Genomic DNA, 25,135 nt, shown 5'->3' with positions numbered 1-25,135 from the left:
AATGTACATCTTATGCACATTATTTTTAACCTATAATTTTAATATGAATTTTATTCATATTAATTTTATTTGAATCTCATTCAAATAATTTCTCTCATAATATATAGTTTTAATTTAGAATTAACTATATATTAAAATGTATCAATATACATATAATCCCTTAAGTAATTTGAACAGTTCAAATTCTTCCAAAAACTTGATCCTCGTTTTACCCGTTATGAGCTATCAAGGGGACCTAATAGACCTACAGATCCGAAGCTCCAACGATACAAGATTAATCGGTCAAACTCATTTACCGAGTTAATCAACATTCGTTAAAACGAGTCACTCCACTAAACACCCGCAGTTGCACTCTTCTCACTATAGAATGTTTTCGTATCCACGGATATACGACTATAAATGACAAGCCAATCCTTCACGAGTGCTTGTAACTCAAGTTGGGTCAAATTACCGTTTTTCTCTTGAGTTACATTTTACTCCTTAAATACCACTGCTCCTCTAATGAACAACCCGGTTATGGTCCGACCAATAACCGGAAGTCCCTCTCGGGCCAATGAGAGGGTGGGGCCCCTTGTTCAAGTCCTGTAATCAGCGTTTAAGAGAACACTCATCTACTCCCCTAAAGTCGGGGAGGAATAAATTCCATTTCTTCAAGTTATGTTCCTAACTCCCCACTCGGTCTCGTCCCCAAAATGGTAGGAATGTTGAGTCGGCGACTCGGGCCACTCTCACCTATACAGATCAAAGGACGATCCCTCACGGGCAGGAGTCCATAACTCACTCAGGATTGAGAATGAGTTGCCTGGTCATCTTAAGAAATAGCAATCTATTAGTTAACGGTATTACATCTAAAGATTGGCTATTTCGTGGTCCGATCTTATACAAACTCATTGTATAGGATACCCCCACTCGCATGTCTCCACATGAACGACCTAGATCGAGTCGTCTATAACCTTTACAGAGTGGGCCATATCCATAGTGTTGCTAGGATAAGGTACCCAGGATATTCACGGGACATTATCCACTTGTATATCTGGGGTATATCAAACATATACATCGTATATCAGGGGTATATCAATTATATACCCAGTATATCAAATATATATCCAATACATATACTGTCCCGGTTACACTAAAATAACCTCGGATGTTTAGTTTATTGGATTTTGGACAATGCAATGCTATGAATTCAACAACAAATTTATTGAATAAAACTTTATTGAATATACATTTGTTTTTACACAAAATAAAAATTACGAGTTTAGGGCAACACACCCAACAAACTTCCACTTGAACTAAACTCGAGTGGGGTGTACATTATCATAAAGCAAAGGGAAAATACAATAAACTAGGGCATACACTATACCTATTACATTTCTCCCACTTGCCCTAGACTAACTGTATAATGCTCGTAGACCTAGACTTTCTAGATGGTCCTCAAACACTTTAGCAGTAAGTGTCGACGTAAAAGGATCAGCAATGTTGTGCTCCGAAGCTATCTTTGTGACAATCACATCTCCTCGTTGCACTATCTCCCGTATAAGGTGGTACTTCCTTTCGATGTGTTTGCCTCTCTTGTGGCTTCGAGGTTTTTTAGAATTTGCCACAGCACCACTGTTATCATAATAAAGTGTGATGGGTAAGTTCATGTTTTGAACGACTTCCAAATATGTCAAGAACTTTCTAAGACAAACCGCCTCTTTTGCTGCTTCACAAGCTGCAACGTACTCAGCGTCAATGGTGGAGTCAGGATGCATCCTTGTTTGATGCTTCGACAAACTACAGCTCCTCCGTTAAGAGTGAATACTGACCCCGATCTGGATTTCCTTGAATCCTTGTCTGTTTGGAAGCCAGAATCAGTGTATCCTGTAAGGATCAAATTCTTAGAGCCATACACGAGCTTGTAGTCCCTCGTTCTCCTAAGATACTCGAGGATTCCCTTAACAGCAGTCCAGTGATCATATCCTGAGGGTTGAATTGGTACCTACTGACCATCCCTACTGCATAGCAAATGTCAGACCTCGTGCACAGCATAGCGTACATCAAGCTGCCCACTGCTTAAGCATAGTGTATATGTCTCATATCCTCAACTTCTTGAGGTGTCTTAGGACATTGTTCCTTAGACAGATGAATTCCATGCCTGAAGGGTAATAAACCTTTCTTGGAATTCTGCATCGAATATTGAACAAGCATCTTGTCGATATAAGTTGCTTGAGACAAGGCTAACGTTCTGTTCTTACGATCCCTTAGAATTTGGCTGCGAAGAACATACTGAGCTTCTCCCAAATCCTTCATTTGGAACTCAGTCGCTAGCCATTTCTTTATGTCAGTGAGGTATCCTACATCATTCCCAATGAGTAGGATATCATCCACGTACAATACTAAGAAGGCTACATTGTTCTTGACGACCTTCTTGTATACACAAGGTTCATCAACGTTTTGGTCAAAACCATATGATTTGATCGTAGTATCAAACCTTATGTTCCAAAATCGAGATGCTTGTTTCAGTCCATATATGGACCGTTTAAGCTTGCAAACCTTTTGCTCTTGATATCGAGCTATGAACCCTTCGGGTTGAGACATATAAATACTTTCTTCAAGCTTGCCATTCAGAAAAGCAGTCTTGACGTCCATTTGCCATATCTCATAGTCATAATATGTGGCAATGGACAAAAGTATTCTAGAGGACTTAAACATAGCTACAGGGGAGAAGGTTTCTTCATAGTCCACCCCTTCCCTTTGTGTGTAGCCTTTTGCCACAAGTCTCGCCTTATAGGTTTGTACCTTTCCTTCAGCGTCTCGTTTTCGCTTATAGATCCATTTGCACCCTATGGGTTTTACCCCGTCAGTTTGATCTACAAGTTCCCAAACGGAATTGAAGTACATCGACTCCATTTTCAGGTCCATTGCTTTGACCCATTTGTTCTTGTCAGTATCTTCCATTGCATTTTTGTAGGTCAATGGATCCTCGACGTCGTCATCAGGTATGACAAGTTGGGTTTCAGTTAAACCCACGTAGCGGTCAGGTTGTGACACAATCTTCCCACTACGTCGAGGCACCCTCAATACTTGAGGTGGATGTGACTGACGTGATGTACTAGCTTCATCAACAACTCTTGTTGTAGTGCCAGTTTGATCAACAACTTTTGTTGACGTGTTTGTAGCCTCTTCGAAAATCTCGTTAATCACTACCTTACTCCTTGGTGTATGCTCTCGAACGTGGTCTTCTTCCAGGAAAGTGGCATTTGTCGAAACAAACACCCTGTTTTCTTGAGGATCGAAGAAGAGACCACCTCTCGTCACTTTAGGGTAACCTACGAATAGGCATACTTTTGAACGAGGTTTCAGTTTCTTTGGGTTAGTCATGAGCACGTATGCCAGGCATCCTCAAATGCGGAAATGACGTAAACTAGCTTTACGACCTTTCCAGAGCTCAAAGGGTGTTCCAGAAACACTCTTTGATGGAACTACGTTCAAAATATAAACCGCAGTTTCCACTGCATAACCCCAAAACGAGTTAGGCAACTGAGCATAGCTCATCATTGATCGAACCATGTCCAACAGGGTTCTGTTTCTTCTTTCTAATACACCGTTTAGTTGAGGTGTACCAGGGACTGAGAGTTGAGATGTGATTCCATGTTCTATCATATAGTCCGGGAATCTCAAGTCCATATACTCTCCACCCCGATTAGATCGAAATGTTTTAATGGTTTTACCTAATTGATTTTCAACTTCAGTCTTGTACTCCTTGAACTTTTCAAGGGCTTTAGACTTATGTTGCATTGGGTATAAATAATCATACCTTGAATAATCATCTATAAAAGAGATGAAGTATTCATACCTTCCTCGAGCTTTAACATTTATCGGACCACAAAGGTCTGAATGTATAAGTTCTAAGGGCTCTTTGGCTCGATAACCTTTTCCAATGAAAGGTCTTTTAGTCATATTGCCTTCAAGACAAGAATCACATAGTGGTAAAGAATTGTACATACAAGTTGTTTTCAAGCAAAGCAGAACAAATATTAACACCATTTCTTGAAATGAACGCTTCATTCAAATTAAATGAAATGGAATACAAATGTTCTAACAAACAAGAAACTGAAATTAAATTCCTTTTAATTTTAGGAACCACGTACACATTATCTAATAATATATACATATTCTTATTTGTAAACAACTTGAGCTCCCCTACCGCCACAGTTGAGACGATCTCTCCAGTTCCGACTTTGAGAGTCGACTCTCCGGCGTCAAGTTGCCTCAAGGAACTAATTTCCTGAAATGAAGAACAAACGTGATTAGTGGCTCCGGAATCCAGTATCCAGGCGAAGTCATCGTTCTCCACTAAACATGTTTCCAAAACAAGTAAATCATATTTACCTTCGTTGGCTTTTTTCTTTTCGGCCAAGTACTTTGGGCAGTTGCACTTCCAATGCCCATCCATATTGCAGTGGAAACACTTTCCTTTCTCTGCAACCTTGGCCTTGCCTTTCTTGGCAGCGGCAGTAGCGGAGTCAGGCTTAGACCCCTTACCAGCAACCGTCTTCTTAAAAGTCTTACTTCCAGAAGAAGAGGGCGCAAACTTGGTTCCAGAGGACGAACCTCGATTGAACCTCTTTGAGGTGGCAACATTTGCCTCCCCTTCCTGTCCCTTACTTTTCATAAGAGATTGGTAGGTCTGCAGCTCGTTTAAGAGCGTGGTAAGAGTGTACTCTAGCTTATTCATAACCGCATTGCTGCGGAATGGAAGGAAACTCTTCGGAAGAGATTCCAGAATGAAGCTGACCTAACTTTGCTCGTCTATGACAGCCACGTTCGACTCTGCCACGTTGAAGTGGACCATCAGGTTGAGAACGTGTTCTCGCACTGAGGAGCCCTCCTTCATGCGGGAGTTGTAAATGAACTTAAGGGCTTCATGTAAAGCCTGTGAGGACGGTTGTCCAAACATGCTATGCAGCGATCCATGATCTCCTTACTAGTGACTGTGTCCTCATGCTTCTTGGTAAGCACATCAGATATGCTCGTCAAGATGTAGACCTTGGCCTTATCGGTTGCCTTGATCCACCTGTCATAGACGTTGCGCACCGCCACAGTGGCGTTAGGCGCAGGAACTTGAGGACAATTCTCTTGCAAGACGAACCTCAGATCATCTATCACGAGAATAGTGTTTAGATTCGATTTCCATTGTTTGTAATTCTCGCCGTTAAGTTTTTGAGCGACTAGGAGTGCAATAATGGAAGTAGACATGCCGAAAGTAAAAACAAACCTATATCAGTTTCATGCCTTAGTCTTTAAACCCAATCAAATTTTAGCAAAAGTAATTAAGGACCCTAACAAAATTGTTTTGCAACGACGCTTCAGTGATTTAGAGCAACAGCTACCGTAGGGCAGACAGGTACTCCTTCATTGAATTGAGACGTTCTCAACTAAATTTTACACCAGAATAACTCTTATTCCTATAAACTTTAGTCATCGTTTATTTGGTTAGGAAATTGCTAACTAACTTAACAACTCCCCGTAAGTGTGACCCGTCATTTTTAGACCTCAGAGATCCACCCCAATAATCCCGTCGTAGGGAAGGAAAATATTGGAGCAAAACCTAAGAGACCCTTATCCATTTCTCGAGTTTGCCTTGGTTTTGATTCCATACAATGAACCCTTCGTAGGGATGGTTGCTCCAAGACGACACACAAGTCATGTATGAAATCTCACGGTGCAAACCAATGGCGGAGACCGTAGAATGTGTTGTCACACGTCCTTCTTCCACTTACTATGAATACTATCTCCATTCACCTCGATTGAACCATGCAAACACCTTCCGTAGGGAGGCCGTGCCCAGGGCGACACGAGGCCGAGCATGGAACTCACAATGTGAATATAAAAGGAGAACGTGATAGAGAGAGAAAAGTATGTTATATATACTTTGTATATCAAATATATACGCTGTATATTACATATTTTCTTTAGCTCCCACTTAGTATTCTAAGACTAGGGTATATTACTTAGATAAATCCCGACTAAGTGAAATTAACTAAGTGATTTTTTAGTCAGCCTAATATAACTATTATATTGGTAGTTGTACAATAATGTTTTAGTTCATTAAACACTAAAATAAACCAACGACATTATTGCATGTATATAAAATATTGACTAATTCAACCCCCAGGTCGGTTCCCAGGTAGAGGTGTTCCCTTACAGTCAGCTTAAATACCTCAACCTAGACAGAACCTTCCTTAGACACGGTTGCCTTATAGGCAATATTTTATATTTAGTCTTTTATCATTTCATTTTAAACCTAGTTAAAATAAAATAAAAGACTACCCCATAATCATATTAGAAGATATAATCTAAGGTCTAATTAATTTTAAACTCCTTTAAAATTAATTAACTTAGACCCTATGTTTGCATGCAATTCTTTATTATGGATTTTAATTTCTATCCACCACACTTTATAACTCTTATAAAATTTAAGAAATTAAAACTATAATCATGCATGGTAAGCATACATCAATATAACAATTATATTAATGAAAGTAATGTCATGCTAAATGCAACTTTATATCCACCACACGTGCTCATAACTAACCCAAAGAAAGTGGAACCTCGTTCAAAAGTATGCCTATTCGTAGGTTACCCTAAAGAGACGAGAGGTGGTCTATTCTTCGATGCTCAAGAAAACAGAGTGTTTGTATCAATAAATGTCACTTTCTTGGAAGAAGACCACGTTCGAGATCATAAACCACGAAGTAAGCTAGTGATTAACGAGATTTCCGAAGAGGCTACAAGCACATCAATAAGAGTTGTTGATCAAACTGGCACTACAACACGAGTTGTTGATAAAGCCAGTACATCACGTCAGTCGCATCCACCTCAAGTATTGAGGGTGCCTCGCCATAGTGGGAGGATTGTGTCACAACCTGATCGCTACGTGGCTTTAACTGAAACTCAAGTTGTCATACCTGATGACGGCGTCGTGGATCCATTGACCTACAAAAAGGCAATGGAAGATACTGACAATGACAATGGGTCAAAGCAATGGACCTGGAAATGGAGTCGATGTACTTCAATTCCGTTTGAAAACTTGTAGATCAACCTGACGAGGTAAAACCTATAGGGTGCAAATGGATCTATAAGCGAAAACGAGACGCCGAAGGAAAGGTACAGACCTATAAGGCGAGAGTTGTGGCAAAAGGCTACACATAAATGGAAGGGGTGGACTATGAAGAAACCTTATCCCCTATAGCTATACTTAAGTCCATCAGAATACTTTTGTCCATTGCCACATATTATGACTATGAGATATGGCAACTGGACGTCAAGACTGCTTTTCTGAATGGCAATCTTGAAGAAAGTATTCATATGTCTTAACCCAAAGGGTTCATAGCACAAGGTCAAGAGCAAAAGGTTTGCAAGCTTAAACGATCCATATATGGACTGAAACAAGCATCTCGATCTCGGAACATAAGGTTTGATACTGCGATCAAATCTTATGGTTTTGACCAAAATGTTGAAGAGCCTTGTGTATACAAGAAGATGGTCAGCAACATTATAGCCTTTTTAGTGTTGGATGATATACTACTCATTGGGAATGATGTAGGATACCTCACTGATATAAAGAAGTGGCTAGGTACTGAGTTCCAAATGAAGGATTTGGGAGAAGCTCAGTATGTTCTTGGCATCCAAATTCTAAGGGATCGCAAAAACAAAATGTTAGCCCTATCTCAAGCAACTTATATCGATAAGATGCTTGTTCGATATTCGATCCAGAATTCTAAGAAAGGCTTATTGCCCTTCATGCATAAAATTCATTTGTCTAAGGAACAATGTCCTAAGACACGTCAAGAAGTTGAGGATATGAGACGTATACCCTATGCTTTAGTAGTGGGCAGTCTGATGCACGCTATTTTGTGCAATAGGCCTGACATTTACTATGTAGTAGGGATGGTCAGTAGGTATTAATCCAACCTAGGATATGATCACTAGACTGCTGTTAAGGGAATCCTCAAGTATCTAAAGAGAATGAGGGACTACAAGCTCGTGTATGACTTTAAGGATTCTATCCTTACAGAATACACAAACTCTGACTTCCAAACAAATAAGGATTCAAGTGAATCCACGTCGGGGTCAGTATTTACTCTTAACGGAGGAGCGGTAGTTTGACGAAGCGTCAAACAAGGATACATCGCTCACTCCACCATGGACGCTGATAACTCTTCAAATAGAGAGTTATTTGGGTATAATGTTGATATAAATTAGCTAAAGATAGCCTCACTTGCACGCATATTCATTGGTTTTGTACTTAAAAGACCATAAACACTAGCTTTCTAAATTTTAGTATTGTCAATCTGCAGCGAAACTAATTTTGGTGAATGTTGCTACAGCTTTGACGATGTTGCAACATCAAGATCTAGATTCAGAGAGCAGCAGAAAACGACAAGCTGACAGTGAAAGGGCTGCACAATGGGATTTACCACAGTAATTTGAGGTTTTACCCAAAAGTGAGAGCTGAGTCTCTCAAGGTCCGCATTGTTGCCCTAGTATCAGAAGCGGGTATAAATACAACCAAAAGGAGAAACCTCCAAAAAAATGGACACCTCAAGAAACATTCCCCTTCACCCATTCTTGGAAGAACTCCACTCTTACTCCAAAGAACTCTCTCGTAGAACCGCCGAGCCAGCAAAGAGCAGAGGAAGACTCGTCAGTGGCAGTTTAGAGCTGAACTCCAGCTCCTTTTTCTTCATGTTCTCATCATTGTAGTATTTTCATTCTTACGTTTTGCTTAACTTTCCTTATGGCTTTGCATAGCTTGAAGGGATGTGAATCCCGGAGCGGAAGCGGATCTTCGTTTCTGATTTTCGGGATACAAAACCAAAATTGAAAGAGAGAAAATACAGAGGAAACTCAATACCTTTGAAGAACGTTTCTTCAACAACTTTCCGACGAACACCACCACCGAGCCTTCCTCGCTATCCTTTGGGTACGAGATCGTTCTTGTGGGAGAACTTCTTTGGAACGAAAGGGAGAGATTGAGAGAGCTCTTTGATTGAGAGAAAACCGTTTTTGGGTGTTCTACTGTGTTATGTATTTTGCAGAACTGCAAAAACAAAACAGAAGCAGTGACGTGGGGTAACTCCCCACCTCACACTAACCTTCCACTCCCCTGCAATTGTGCAGGGGAGTTTAATATTATTAATATTAATAATATATATATATATTTATATATTTATATATAAATAATTAATATATAATATATATATATAATAATAATTAAAATATAAAAAATAATTTATTAATTAATCATATTAATTAATAAATAATTATTAATTATTAATCCAATTAATATATATATATATATATATATATAAATCAAATAAATAATTAACACTTAATTATTTATCACAAAAAAATAGAATCATATTCTATAACATTTCTCTCGTATAACCTATAGTTCTAATGTACATCTTATGCACATTATTTTTAACCTATAGTTTTAATATGAATCTTATTCATATTAATTTTATTTGAATCTCATTCAAATAATTTCTCTCATAATATATAGTTTTAATTTATAATTAACTATATATTATAATGTACCAATATACATATAATCCCTTAAGTAATTTGAACAATTCCAATTCTTCCAAAACCTTGATCCTCGTTTTACCCGTTATGAGCTAGCAAGTGGACCTAATGGACCTACAGATCCGAAGCTCCAACGATGCAAGATTAATCGGTCAAACTCATTCACCGAGTTAATCTAGATTCGTTAACTACGGATCATTCCACTAAAGACCCGCAGTTGCACTCTTCTCACTGCAGAATGTTTTTGTGTCCATAGATATTCTACCATTAATGACGAGTCAATCCTTCACAAGTGTTCGTAACTCAAGTTGGGTCAAATTACTGTTTTACCCCTGAGTTACATCTTACTCCTTAAACACCACTGCTCCTCTAATGAACAACCCGGTTATGGTCCAACCAATAACCGGGAGTCCCTCTCGGCCAAGGAGAGGGTGGGGTCCCTTGTTCAAGTCCCAGAGTCAGCATTTAAGGGAACACTCATCTACTCCCCTAAAGTTAGGGAGGAGTGAATTCCATCTTGTGAAGTTATGTTCCCAGCTCCCCATTCAGTTTCGTCCCCAAAATGGTAGGAATGTTGAGTCGACGACTCGGGCCACTCTCACCCATACAAATCAAAGGACGAGCCCTCACGGGCAGGAGTCCATAACTCACTCAGGATTGAGAATGAGTTGCTTGGTCATCCTAAGAAATAACAATTTATTAGTTAACAGTGTTACATCTAAAGATTGCCTATTTCGCGGTCCGGTTTTATACAAACTCATTGTATAGGATACCCCCACTCGCATGTCTCCACACGAACGACTTGGATCGAGTCGTCTGTAACCCTTACAGAGTGGGCCATATCCATAGTGTTGCCAGGATAAGGTAACCAGCCTTATCCATATACTATAGACCCTTTAGGTTATTCACGGGACATTATCCATTCATATATCAGGGGTATATCAAATATATACCCTGTATATCAACTTTATACCCAGTATATATACTGTCCCGATTACATCATAAATAACCTTGGATGTTAGTTTATTGCATTTTGGACAATGCAAAGCTATGATTCAACAACAAAATTTATTGTATAGAACTTTATTAAATAGACATTTGTTTTTACAAAATACAAACTACGAGTTTAGGGCAACATACCCAACATAGCTAACGACTTATGTAAGGGGGAAATGTTCTAGACTTGTTTTATGGGCTGTAAACGTGTTGTTTGTTTGTATGGAAGTGTGCTTTGAGTTAAAGTTGTTTTATAAATTTATTTGCAATATGCTTGATCACCATGCTGGAATACCTTCTTGTTAACTTTTGGAAAATCGTAATAGGGAACAAAATACTTCATCTCGAGCTAGAGTCTACTTAAGTTTAGCTTGTAGTGACTTAGGGATAAGCATCACCTAGTTTGTGAAGGGATGTGAATCCCGGAGCGGAAGCAGATTTTCGTTGCTGATTTTTGGGACACAAAACCGAAATAGAAAGAAGGAAATACAGGGGAAATTCCAAACCTTTGAAGAACGTTTCTTCAGTGAATTACTGTAACGCCCCGAGTCCCTTAGGTTAGTTAGTCTCGAATCAGGAGATTTTTTTTCCTTTTCATTTAATTTTAAATTGATTGTCAATTAAATTTATCTTTATTATCGGGCTCTAATCTCCAATTTAAATTGATAATTACCGGACTCCGTATGTTGGGTCTTGTTTTAAGGGGAATGGACTCCTTTTATCTTGGGCTTGGATTTGTTGGGCTTCCATTGAGGTAATTTGGTTTTAAAACAAAACAAAAAGAAAAATAAAACCCTAGCCCAAGCCCTTTTTCTTTCTTCTTCTTCTTTCTTCTCCCCTAGCCGCCCCCCCCCCCCCCCCCCCCGATTTCTTCTTCATTTTCCAACCCCGCCGCCCCCCTTCTCTCATTTTCCGGCAGCTCCTTCGGCACCTTGACGCAGCACCGGTTGCTAGCCACTCCGAACGGAACGACGACACCCACGGCGGCGGCGGCGCGACACAAATCGACGTGAAGTGATTTCCGACGGCGACCCGGCGTGCACCTCCTCCGACAGCGTCCGTCTTCGGTTCCGGCGACATCCAGCAGACCGCGCGACTCGTCCTCCGGTGTTTCTGCGTGCAAGGCCGCGACGCTCCTCCGCGAACGGCAAGTTCGACAAGAGGCGCGCGGGTTCTGCAGCAAATCCGGCAATACCCAGCAGCGGCGGTGCGTTCCACGGCGATCTGCAACGAACCAGCACCGCTCCTCCTCCTGGCGGCACACGGCGACGGGTCAGATCCGTGACGGCGCACGGCGAACGGGTTGTTACAGCGGTGAACCGGCGGGATCTGTGTGTTACAGCAGTGTTTAGGACGGTTGGCAGTGACCCATATCCGTTCGAAGCTCGATTTAGGCTACCCACAGCTTGGGGAGCTAGATCTAGGTGACCCACATCTATACAAAGTCGGTTTTGGTGGTACTGCGTCGTTCGAACCCTTTTAGAGTTGATTTCGAAGGCTAAATAGCGTACGTAACGTGCTGTATTTTCTGTTTTAGTGTGCTTAGGTGTGAGGTCGACGCAAAAACTTAAGGGCGCGGTTGTGTGTAAGTAGACAAGGGGCGTGTGCGTGTGTTAATGTATGCGAAATGGTCTCTAACGTGCTGATTTTGTAGCGATCTATGCAAATTCTTTTACGTCTTTGTGATAATTAATTCTCGTTGTGTTAGTCGATATACTTGGAGTTGTGTTGGATGTTTGTCGATGAAAATGGTGAGATTTATGCTCGCTAAACTGTTGAGTATTGCTGTGGAAATGTTGGTTGCCTGGATATGCATGTTTTGCTCGGCGTGTTTTGTGAGCTATTATCCTTAGTAATACTTGTTAAATGATGATGTTGGATATCGAGCATGATTGGGTTATTATCTCGTTTTTAAAAGTTGTCTATGTTGTGAAACATGCTGAATTATACTTGTGAGTTGAAAGATGCAGGGTTGGTGGTATAAGAAAGTTTATGGTAAGACTCTGGTAAATGTTGGATTCTTGGAGGGAATGAAAGAGTGGGTGTCAGGGCCTCGGGTACAAATGGTCGGGGGCTGATACGTCACTAATGGAGTATCGAGGCCTCGGGTATAAATGGTCGAGGGTCGATACGAGGAGTCCTTTGGAAGGAAGTCTGTTGGGGCCTTGGGTATAAATGGTCAAAGGCCAATAGATGGTGAAGTTATCGGGGCCTTGGGTATAAATGGTCGAGGGCCAATGCAGCAGTGTCGGGGCTCTGGGTATAAATGGTCAGGGGCCGACTCTACTCGAAGGAGATAACTGTGGAAGGTTAGGATAACTGTGATGAGTGTAGAGGTACTTGTGATGTTAGGGAGACTAGAGGTTGGTTGTTAACGTGCTTCCTGGTTGTGGTTGTCACTAAATTTTATGGAATGTGTTTATGTTTGAATGCATAATGTATTGAAAAGCATGACTACGAATGTTTCTTGATATAGTTGAGCATGATGTGTGTGTGTGTTGGTGAGGGCTACTTACGGAGTATATTTTATATACTCACCCCCCTCTACGATGATTGTTTCAGGTGAAGGGCTAGGGAGCGACCATGGTGATGGGACGGAGGAGACATGACGAGCGAGGACCATAGGCTGTTTAGTTACTCCATGTTTAGTTTAAGTCATTGATTAAGGCCTTATGTTATGGCCAATAACGATTTGTTCGTATTTGAATAATTGGGAGTTTCCCCCTTGTTGTTAGTTTCATTTCGGGTTAGGTGCCTATTTCAGTTTTATTCCATTCATTGAGTTTCGCCTAGTTTGAATAATAAACTTGCCTCGTGAGGTGGTCCACGGATGTTGTTGAATGATATTCTATGGGATTGATTTATCGTTAAATTGATGCGAATTGGAACTCGATTTTATATATTTGTTTTCATAGGGAGTTGGCAGGACGTATTTGGGGTTAAGTTTAATTAGTTGGGTAGTTAACGTGACCTAGAAGTGTGTGGGAAATTCGGGGTCGTTACAATTACCCTCGAACACCACCACCGGATCTTCCTCGCTATCCTCTTCGGTCTCGGGATCGTGCTTGTGGTAGCACCTTGATCGAAGAGAGGGAGAAATTGAGAGAATTTTTTGAAAGAAATCGTTGGGAGTCCTTTTTTTCTATACTGTCAAACTTGTTCTTCTGCTTCTCCAACACTTGGAGAAGAAGAAGAAGGGTGCACCCCACGTCACAACACCTCCCACTCCCCTGCAATTTTGTAGGGGAGTTAATATTAATAATAATATTAATATTAATATTAATATATATATATATAATATAATAATAATTAAAATATATATATAATAATATATATATATATAATTAATTAATCAAATTAATTAATATAATTAATTATTAATCCAATTAATAATTAATAAATATATATATACATAAATAATTAACACCTAATTATTTATTATAAAATTAGAATCATATTCTAAAACATTTGTCTCGTATAACCTATAGTTTTAATGTACATCTTATGCACATTATTTTTAACCTATAGTTTTAATATGAATCTCATTCATATTAATTTTATTTGAATGTCATTCAAATAATATCTCTCATAATATATAGTTTTAATTTACAATTAACTATATATATTATAATGTATCAATATACATATAATCGCTTAAGTAATTTGAACAATTCAAATTCTTCCAAAAAATTCGATCCTCGTTTTACCCGTTATGAGCTAGCAAGGGGACCTAATGGACCTACAGATCCGAAGCTCCAACGATGCAAGATTAATCGGTCAAACTCATTGACCGAGTTAATCTAGATTCGTTAACTACGGGTCATTCCACTAAAGACCCGCAGTTGCACTCTTCTCACTGCAGAATGTTTTCGTGTCCATGGATATACGACCATTAATGACGAGTCAATCCTTCACGAGTGTTCGTAACTCAAGTTGGGTCAAATTACCGTTTTACCCCTAAGTTACATCTTACTCCTTAAGCACCACTGCTCCTCTAATGAACAACCCGGTTATGGTCCAACCAATAAGCGGAAGTCCCTTTCGGCCAATGAGAGGGTGGGGCCCCTTGGTCAAGTCCTAGAGTCAGCATTTAAGGGAACACTCATCTACTCCCCTAAAGTCAGGGAGGAGTGAATTCCATCTTGTAAAGTTATGTTCCCAGCTCCCCATTTGGTTTCGTCCCCAAAATGGTAGGAATGTTGAGTCGAGGACTCGGGCCACTCTCACCCATACAGATCAAAGGACGAGCCCTCACGGGCAGGAGTCCATAACTCACCCAGGATTGAAAATGAGTTGCCTGGTCATCCTAAGAAATGACAATCTATTAGTTAACGGTGTTACATCTAAAAATTACCTATTTCGCGGTCCGGTCTTATACAAACTCATTGTATAAAATACCCCCACTCGCATGTCTTCACACGAACGACCTGGATCGAGTCGTCTGTAACCTTTACAGAGCGGGCCGTATCCATAGTGTTGCCAGGATAAGGTACCCATCCTTATCCGTATACTATAGACCCTTTAGGTTATTCACGGGACATTATCCATTCATATATCATTGGTATATCAAATATATACCCCGTATATCAACTATATACCAAGTATATATACTGTCCCGATTACATCATTAATAACCTTGGATGTTTAGTTTATTGCATTTTGGGCAATGCAAAGCTATGATTCAACAACTAATTTATTGAATAAAACTTTATTAAATAGACATTTGTTTTTACAAAATACAAACTACGAGTTTAGGGCAGCACACCCAACAAACTCCCACTTGAACTAAACTCGAGTGGGGCGTACATTATCATAAAGCAGAGGGAAAATACAATAAACTAGGGCATACACTATACCCAATTACATTTCTCCCACTTGCCCTAGACTAACTGTACAAAGCTCGTAAACCTAGACTTTCTAGATGGCCCTCAAACACTGTAGTCGTGAGTTCATTTGTAAAAGAATCAGCAATATTGTGCTCTGTAGCGATCTTCGTGACAATCACATCTCCTCGCTGCAATATATCCCGTATAAGATGGTACTTCCTTTCGATGTGTTTGCCTCTCTTATGACTTTGAGGTTCTTTAGAATTTGCCACAGCACAACTGTTATCACAATAAAGTGTGATCGGCAAGTTCATGTTTGGAACGACGTCCAAATCTGTCAAGAACTTTCCAAGCCAAACCGCCTTTTTTGCTGCTTCACAAGCTGCAACATACTTAGCCTCCATCGTGGAGTCTGCTATGCATCCTTGTTTGATGCTTCGCCAAACTACCGCTCCTCCGTTAAGAGTGAATACTGACCCCGACGTGGATTTCCTTGAATCCTTGTCTGTTTGGAAGTCAGAGTCAGTGAATCCTGTAAGGATCAAATCCTTAGCGCCATAAACGAGCTTGTAGTCCCTCGTTCTCCTAAGATACTTGAGGATTCCCTTAACAGTAGTCCAGTGATCATATCCTGGGTTGGATTGGTACCTACTGACCATCTCTACCGCAAAGCAAATGTCAGGCCTCGTGCACAGCATAGTGTACATCAGGCTGCCCACTACTGAAGCATAGGGTATACGTCTCATATCCTTAACTTTTTGAGGTGTCTTAGGACATTGTTCCTTAGACAGATGAATTCCATGCCTGAAGGGTAACAAATCTTTCTTGGAATTCTGCATCGAATATCGAACAAGCATCTTGTCGACATAAGTTGCTTGAGACAGGGCTAACGTTATGTTCTTACGATCCCTTAGGATTTGGATGCCAAGAACATACTGAGCTTCTCCCAAATCCTTCATTTGGAACTCAGTCGCTAGCCACTTCTTTATGTCAGTGAGGTATCCTACATCATTCACAATGAGTAGGATATCATCCACGTACAACACTAAGAAAGCTACGGTGTTGTTGACGATCTTCTTGTATACACAAGGCTCATCAATGTTTTGGTCAAAACCATAAGATTTGATCGCAGTATCGAACCTTATGTTCCAAGATCCAGATGCCTGTTTAAGTCCATATATGGACCGTTTAAGCTTGCAAACCTTTTGCTCTTGACCTTGTTCTATGAACCCTTCAGGTTGAGACATATAAATATTTTCTTCAAGATTGCCATTCAGAAAAGCAGTCTTGACGTCCATTTGCCATATCTCAGTCATAATATGTGGCAATAGACAAAATGTTTCTTCATAGTCCACCCCTTCCCTTTGTGTGTAGCCTTTTGCCACAAGTCTCGCCTTATAGGTATGTACCTTTCCTACGGCGTCTCGTTTTCGCTTGTAGATCCATTTGCACCCTATTGGTTTTACCCCGTCAGGTTGATCTAGAAGTTCCTAAATGGAATGGTAGTACATCGACTCCATCTCCAGGTCCATTGCTTTGACCCATTTGTCTTTGTCAGTATCTTCCATTGCCTTCTAATAGGTCAATGGATCCTCGACGCCGTCATCAGGTATGACAACTTGAGTTTCAGTTAAACCCACGTAGCGGTCAGGTTGTGACACAATCCTCCCACTACGTCGAGGCACCCTCAACACTTGAGGTGGATGCGACTGATGCGATGTGCTGGCTTCATCAACAACTCTTTTTGTAGTGTTAGTTTGATCAACAACTCTTGTTGACGTGTTTGTAGCCTCTTCGGAAATCTCGTTAATTACTACCTTACTCCGTGGTTTATGATCTCGAACATGGCCTTGTTGTAAGAAAGTAGCATTTGTCGATACAAACACTATGTTTTCTTTATGATCGAAGAAGAGACCACTTCTCGTCTCTTTAGGGTAACCTACGAATAGGCATACTTTTGAACGAGGTTCCAGTTTCTTCGGGTTAGTCATGAGCACGTGTGCCGTGCATCCCCAAATGCGAAAGTGACGTAAACTAGATTTACGACTGTTCCACAGCTCAAAGGGTGTTTCAGAAACACTATTTGATGGAACTACATTCAAAATATAAACTGCAGTCTCCACTACATAACCCCAAAACAAGTTAGGCAACTGAGCATAGCTCATCATTGATCGAACCATGTCCAACAAGGTTCTGTTTCTCCTTTCTGATACACCGTTTTGTTGAGGTGTACCAGGGGCTGAGAGTTGGGACGTGATTCCATGTTCTATCATATAGAACTGGAATCTCAAGTCCATATACTCTCCACCCCGATCTGATCGAAGTGTTTTAATGGTTTTACCTAATTGATTTTCAACTTCAGTCTTGTACTCCTTGAACTTTTCAAGGGCTTCAGACTTATGTTGAATTAGGTATAAATAACCATACCTTGAATAATCATCGATAAAAGAGATGAAGTATTCATACCCTCCTCGAGCTCTAACATTCATCGGACCACAAAGGTCTGAATGTATAAGTTCTAAGGGCTCTTTGGCTCTATAACCTTTTCAAGTAAAAGGTCTTTTAGTCATCTTGCCTTCAAGACAAGGCTCATATAGTGGTAAATAATCGTCTTCTAACTTACTTAGAATGTCATTCTTAACCAACCTCCCAATCCTATTGAGATTAATGTGACCTAATCTTAAGTGCCAAAGATAGGTATCTTCCTTTTGAGAAACTTTTTGCCTTTTATTTTGAGTTCTAGCATTTTTATACAACTCGGTATTTAAAACTGCGTTCGTTATGGTTGGTCTTAGCACACACAAGTTGTTTTCAAGTAAAGCTGAACAAATATTAACATCATTTCTTGAAATGAACGCTTCATTTAAATGAAATGAAATTGAATACATCTATTCCAACAAACAAGAAATTGAAATTAAGTTCCTTTTAATTTTAGGAACAACGTACACATTATCTAATAATATATATATTTGAGGATTCCCTTAACAGCAGTCTAGTGATCATATCCTGGGTTGGATTGGTACCTACTGATCATCCTTATTGCATAGCAAATGTCAGGTCTCGTGCACAGCATAGCGTACATCAGGCTGCGCACTACTGAAGCATCGGGTATACGTCTCATATCCTTAACTTCTTTAGGTGTCTTAGGACATTGTTCCTTAAACAAATGAATTACATGCCTGAAGGGTAACAAACCTTTCTTGGAATTATGCATCGAATATCGAACAAGCATCTTGTCGATATAAGTTGCTTGAGACAGGGCTAACGTTCTGTTCTTGCGATCCCTTAGAATTTGGATGCCAAGAACATACTGAGCTTCTCCCAAATCCTTCATTTGGAACTCAGTTGCTAGCCACTTCTTTATATCAGTAAGGTATCCTACATCATTCCCAATGAGTTGGATATCATCCACATACAACACTAAGAAGGCTATAGTGTTCTTGACAACCTTCTTGTATACGCAAGGCTCATCAACGTTTTGGTCAAAACCATAAGATTTAATCACAGTATCAAATCTCATGTTCCAAGATCGAGATGCTTGTTTCAGTCCATATATGAACTGTTTAAGCTTGCAAACCTTTTGCTCTTGACCTTGAGCTATGAACCCTTCGGGTTGAGACATATAAATACTTTCTTCAAGATTGCCATTCAGAAGAGTTCATCAAGATAATTGCTCAAGATTGCTAGATCGGGCACGCGATAGCTCACTGAAATTTTTTGTCGTTTTTTTTTGGTATTTCAGCGGTTGCTAATCTAGCATATGTATAGTATGCCTCATTCGCCACTCCATTAGTGGCTCGGCTTCGTCCGCAAAGCTACAGCTTCCGCCTCTCTAGGCTTCACTTTTTAAGAGCTTGCTCCCTAGTCACGCTCCGGTCTCAACATGCTGGGCCGAGGAAGTGTCTGATTTCCAACATCCCCTACCATGCGACAATGTAACCTTAATGAAAATCGATAAACGGGAATGTGTTTCCTAATAATGAGCAATGTTGGTAACAACTTCTCCTATTCTTTCTTTGTCACTTCTTAGAAATCACGAAGAGGATTCCCAGACTGGACTGAGCGGAAGGGGAGCTGCAAAGGGAAAGGCGTCGGTACGGAGTCACGTCAACTGTGGATATATACTAGGTACGCTAGTTGGAACGGAGTCTTAAACTATGGACTTTTGGTTTTGCACCGGAGGGCTGATCGGCTTGCTGGTACGGTTAGTTTGTGATCTACGACCACCCTTGCTGTAACGCCCCGCGTTCTCTGACTCGTTTATTTTAAGAGATAAATAGTGTCTTTGGATTTTTCTCTAAGTTGATAACTTTAATTCTTGGATTTTATAACTTTGAAATTCTAATTTTTGGCTAAATTAGAATTAAGTTTAATTTCTTTGGATTAAGATAATTTAAGTTCTCGACCTGTGTAGGAGATTTTTACTTAAATTCTAAATTCACGAGTTTTAGGATTTTCCTTCCTAAATTCTACTTTTCTTTGAATTATTATTCTTGGGTTTTAGAGTTTAAGTTAACTATTTTATTTCGGGTTGTTGTGGGGTTTATTCTTATTTCTAAAGTGAAATTTTGGGCTTGTTGTTTGGGACTTGGTGTTACTTATTTGGGCCTCATTTAAAATTTGGGAATTGGGCTATAGGTTTTAAACAAAAGAAAACCCTAACTCACCATCATCCTCTTCTTCCTGTCCTTGTTGAGCCGTCAACCCCCCCTTCAAACTTTCTTCTCCGACGGCTCTTCCTTCTCGGCAACGCAGATCCTTGCACGGCGTCTCATGATCCGGCAGCCCGTGACAGCAGTGCAACCCTGCGGCGGTGAGACCCAGATCCGACGGACCTGACAGCACGCGACCCCGATGCCCAACACCAGCCCACGGCAATTTCGGCGGCTACCCACGAATCCCTCCGGTGTTTTGCGTCAGTTTTGCGGCAGCCCGAGCATTGGACGGTGCGGCAGCGGCGGGTCAGGGCGTTCCGACGATGTTTGCCTCAATTCATGGTGTCCCGACGTTCTTCAACTGTTGAAATGGTGACGCAACTCCTCGATTAGTCCAGATCTGGTGCGTCCAGCCCTCCCGACGCTAGCAGTAGCTTTCCGGCCCGTTTGAAGTTTACCCACACCCGTTCGAAGCTCGTTTTTCGTTACTCGTCCCCTCCGGCGTTGGTTTGGCGTTGACTCACCCCTAATCGAAGCCAAACCAGCGTTACCCATCAATTTTGACATCGAAACAGCAAGCGCAAAGTCCTTCACACTTGGAGTTGAAAGCTCGGACCTCCTCGGCATCGACCCACTCCTAACACAAGAGGTCTTAGAGTGAGTTAGTAGGTAATAACTCACCTAAACCTTGTTTCGATTCAAATTACATGTTTTTAGATGAATTCTAATCAAGTTTGGTTTGCTTTTGGATTTAGGAACCCTTCGGTGAACTTGGTAGCGCATTAGAACTTTGTGGTAAGTAGTTCTTACTTGGGGGATGTTTGTTGATTGAATATGTATGAATTGTGTGGTGCTTTCGGTGTGTTTATTATTTATTAATATGTAAGTTAATAGGTGTTATTGAGATGGTTTCGTGCTTAACTTTGCTATACTTGAATATCTCATGTATTTAGAGTTTGTTGGGCATCATTTGAGGACTTCTAGTTGTTCTTGTTGGGTTGCATCCTTGTTGTTTCTTTTGTTCCTTTCCTTTTACATATTAGGAAAATATCTTGTGTCATGATTATTGGATGTGCCTAGAAAGTTGCTGCTCGGTATGGTTGGAAGTGATTAAGCTTTGATGTTTGAAAGCATGTCTTGGGATTGAAAATGCACGTGATAGTTTTATGTTATTTAGTTTATGTTTGCTTAGTTGGAAGCTACGGGATTATTTTCTTGTTTTGTATGATGAAGAGCGTGTTGGATAATTGTGTTTTGATTAGATGTGTGAATGGCTTGTCGATGCATTTGAAAGATTGGAATTGGTGGCCTATCGAGTAATGAAAAGTAAGTAGACGAGGGGCGGGTGCGCGCGTTGATGTTTATTATTTGGTTGCCGTTGTGCTATTTTATGATGTTTAATATTGATTTCGATACGTTATTGTGCAGTGTAACTCTTGTTTATGTTGGTTTATGTGCCTGAGTAGTGTTGCATGTCCGTCGGTGATAATAATGGAAATTTTGTATTGTTGAGCTGCTGAGATCTGATGTGGAATGATGTATGTTGCAGGGAATGCTCATTAAAGTGGACTTATTGTGAAGATGTTGTTGTCTGAATTTTGCATAAGATGTTTGACGTGTCTGATGTGTTTATTTATGTCTAGCAATGCTTATTGATTACTAATGTTGGATGATTTCTTCGAATGTTGGGTATTAAATGTTTGGATGAATTGTGTTGGGCGTGTTCTTAAAAGTTTTCTGAACCGCTATGTGAAATGTATGTTATGTGAAGCAGGCCATAGGGTTATTTGTTGAAGCTTTTGTGTGCTCTATGTTGTGATCAGGTTGGTTGCTGTCAAACTTTGTGTTTTTGAGATCTGTGATGCATTGAAATCATACTACTGGTTGTGTCGTGATGGGCGTTGTGGTGGTTGCTGTTATTAGGGAAGTAGTACTCAAATCTTGGTTGGAGGCTAGAAATGTTATGTGGAGTTATGAAAGTTATAAAGTGAATAGGTGAGTGTCAGGGCCTCGGGTATAAATGGTCGAGGGCTGATACGTCACTAATTGGGTATCGAGGCCTCGGGTATAAATGGTCGGGGGTCGATGCGAGGAGTCTTTCGAGAGGAGAACTATTGGGGCCTTGGGTACAAATGGTCAAGGGCCAATAGACGGTGAAGTCATCGGGGCCTCGGGTATAAATGGTCGAGGGCCGATGCTGCAGGGTCGGGGCTTGGGTATAAATGGTTAGGGGCCGACTCTGCTCGAAGGAGTTGACTGTGGAAGGCTAGAGTAGCTGTGATAAGCGTAGAGGTACTTGAACGTTAGGGAGATTAGAGGTTAGTACTGGTAGTTAATGTGTTCCTGGTTGTGGTTGTCACCGAATTTTATAGAATGTGTCTATGTTTGAATGCATAATGTGTTGAAAAGCATGACAATGAATGTTTCATGATTTGGTGGAGCATGATGTGTGTGTGTTGATTCTTTAATAAGCATGACACGTTGTTCCTTGATAAGTATATACTGTTTGTGCGTGACCCTTCAGATAAGGGCTGCTTACTGAGTACTATGGTTGTACTCATCCCTCTTTTCCCCTCCAGTTTGCAGGTATCGAGCTAGCTCGTGGGATGGTGATGGCGAGGAGGAGGCTTGATCGGAAAGACCATTAGCTATGCTGTGTGCAATTAATTTCTTTTAGTTAGGATAGTTGTGGCTACGTAATCTTGTAGTTGGGTTGTTAGTGGTTGGTTTTTGTTTAATTTATTGTCTAAAGGATGTTGTAAGGTTGCCGATTCATTATTCTTTTTAGAGCATTAATTTTGTTGTCTTCTTGAACTACGGGATTGTAACCTACCTAGGATACTTATGAATACATTTGTTTAAGTTGATTGTACTTGAATTAGTTTTTGTTTCATTGCCATTCGAGATCTTAATATTTGTTTAGTGAATGGTTTTTAGTTAGGAAAGGTTTTCTGGACGGGTTTGGTTAATGTGAAGTCGGCATTAAATGGTTTATCTGTATAGGAGGTGAGTTTCTCTTAAATCTTTAGTGTTGTTGTTCTAATTGTTCAAGCTCTCGTGAGTGTTAAAAATAGAGTAGTGCAACGGAAGCGTGGTAGCTTTATTGCTTAGTATTGTTGTGAAGGTAATTCTCTTGTTTATGTGAAAATTTTAGGTAGTCTTAGTAACGGTCCCTGTTTGGAAATGGTGAAATTCCTGGGGCGTTACACTTGCTTTCTCGTTTGTCAGTCTGGTTAGTGCCCCTATCACGTAAGGCTTCGCTTTCTTTTTTTATCTCGATAAATTATTTATTATTTTAATAGGGGAGAATGAATATTCTAGTAAGCGTAGGGAGCGCAGGCTTCCCCCAAGACAGGAGCCCGAGCGCAATCAAGAGATATATTGCTGTTTCTTAGGATGACTAGGCAACTCATTCTCAATCCTGAGTGAGTTATGGACTTCTGCCCGTGAGGGCTCGTCCTTTGATCTGTATGGGTGATAGTGGCCCGAGTCACCGACTCAACATTCCTACCATTTTGGGGACGAGACCGAGTAGAGAGCTGGGAACATAACTTCACGAGATGAAATTCATTCCTCCTTGACTTTAGGGGAGTAGATGAGTGTTCTCTTAAATGCTGACTCCGGGACTTGAACAAGGGGCCCCACCCTCTCATTGGCCCGACAGGGCTTCCGGTTATTGGTCGGACCATAACCAAGTTGTTCATTAGAGGAGCAGTGGTATTTAAGGAGTAAGATGTAACTTAGGGGTAAAACGATAATTTGACCCAACTTAAGTTACGAGCACTCGTGAAGGATTGACTTATCATTAATGGTCGTATATTCGTGGACACGAAAACATTCTGCTGTGAGAAGAGTGCAACTACGGTTCTTTAGTGGAATGACCCGTAGTTAACGAATGTTGATTAACTTGGTAAATGAGTTTGACCGATTAATCACGTATCGTTGGAGCTTCTAATATGTAGGTCCATTTGGTTCCCTTGCTAGCTCATAACGGGTAAAACGAGGATCTAGGTTTTGGAAGAATTTGAACTGTTCAAATTGCTCAAGGGAATATATGTATATTGATACATTATAATATATAGTTAATTCTAAACTAAAACTATATATTTTGAGAGAAATTATTTGAATGAGATTCAAATAAAATTAATATGAATATGATTCATATTAAAACTATAGGTTAAAATTTAATGCACATAAGATGTACATTAAATCTATAGGTTATACAAGAGAGAATATGGTTTAATTAAATATGAGATATTTAATTAAATGTTAAATAATTAATTGTTAATTATTTAATATTACTATTAATTAATTAATTAATTAATTATTAATATTCATTAATTATTAATTTGATTAATAATCATTTAATATTACATTTAATTAATTAATAATTAACTATTAATTTGATTAATAATTATTTAATATATTAATTATATTAATATTAATTAATTAATATAATTAATTATTAACTCCCCTGCATTATTGCCGGGGAGCGGGGAGTTAAGTGACGTGGGGTAACTCCCCACGTCACTGTGTTTCTGGTAAATTGCAGAAAGGTTCTGCAAAATGATACAAAACAGAGCCAAAACAAAAAAGAGACAGAACTCCCAATCTCTCTAAAGCTCTCTCTCAATACTCCCTCTCGTTCCAAACGGTGCTCCCACAAGCACGATCTCGAGACCCAAAAGGATAGCGAGAAAGATTCGGTGGTGGTGTTCAAGGGGAAATCGTTGAAGAAAAGTTGTTCAAAGGTAAAGTTTTTCCCGTGTGTTTTTCTTCTTAACCGTTTTGATTTTATTTCTCAAATATCACGAACAACGGTCTGCTTCCGCTCTGGGATTCACATCGCTTCAAATCCACAAGTCATCCATGTTTCCAATCACAACCCAAATTTCCAGCATGCTTTTCATCATACCAAGCAAAAGCAATAGCCCAACGGCTTCCAACTAAACAACCTAAAACTAAATAACATAACATCAGCACAAGCATTTCATCTCAAACATGTTTTCAAACGTCATAGATTATTCACTCCCAACCATACTAATCAAAACTGTCCTGTCATATCCAACAATAAGAAAC

The 25,135-nt window shown here is 40.0% G+C and overlaps 1 long non-coding RNA gene across 1 annotated transcript; it reads left to right on the top strand.

Moving 5' to 3' along the window:
- The first annotated feature begins 20,057 nt into the window (after window positions 1-20,057).
- LOC148210818 (uncharacterized) lies at window positions 20,058-22,949 on the top strand. Its single transcript, XR_015791749.1, has 3 exons — window positions 20,058-20,725; window positions 20,812-20,851; window positions 22,636-22,949. It is a non-coding gene; the product is annotated as an uncharacterized LOC148210818 (long non-coding RNA).
- Window positions 22,950-25,135: the final 2,186 nt, after the last annotated feature.

Source organism: Momordica charantia, assembly GCF_013281855.1.
Source record: "Momordica charantia cultivar OHB3-1 chromosome 6 unlocalized genomic scaffold, Mcharantia_2.0 BLBB01000006.1, whole genome shotgun sequence".
Taxonomy (NCBI): domain Eukaryota; kingdom Viridiplantae; phylum Streptophyta; class Magnoliopsida; order Cucurbitales; family Cucurbitaceae; genus Momordica; species Momordica charantia.
The sequence above is the reverse complement of the archived record's forward strand: the minus strand, read 5'-3'. Positions and strand labels throughout refer to the sequence as shown.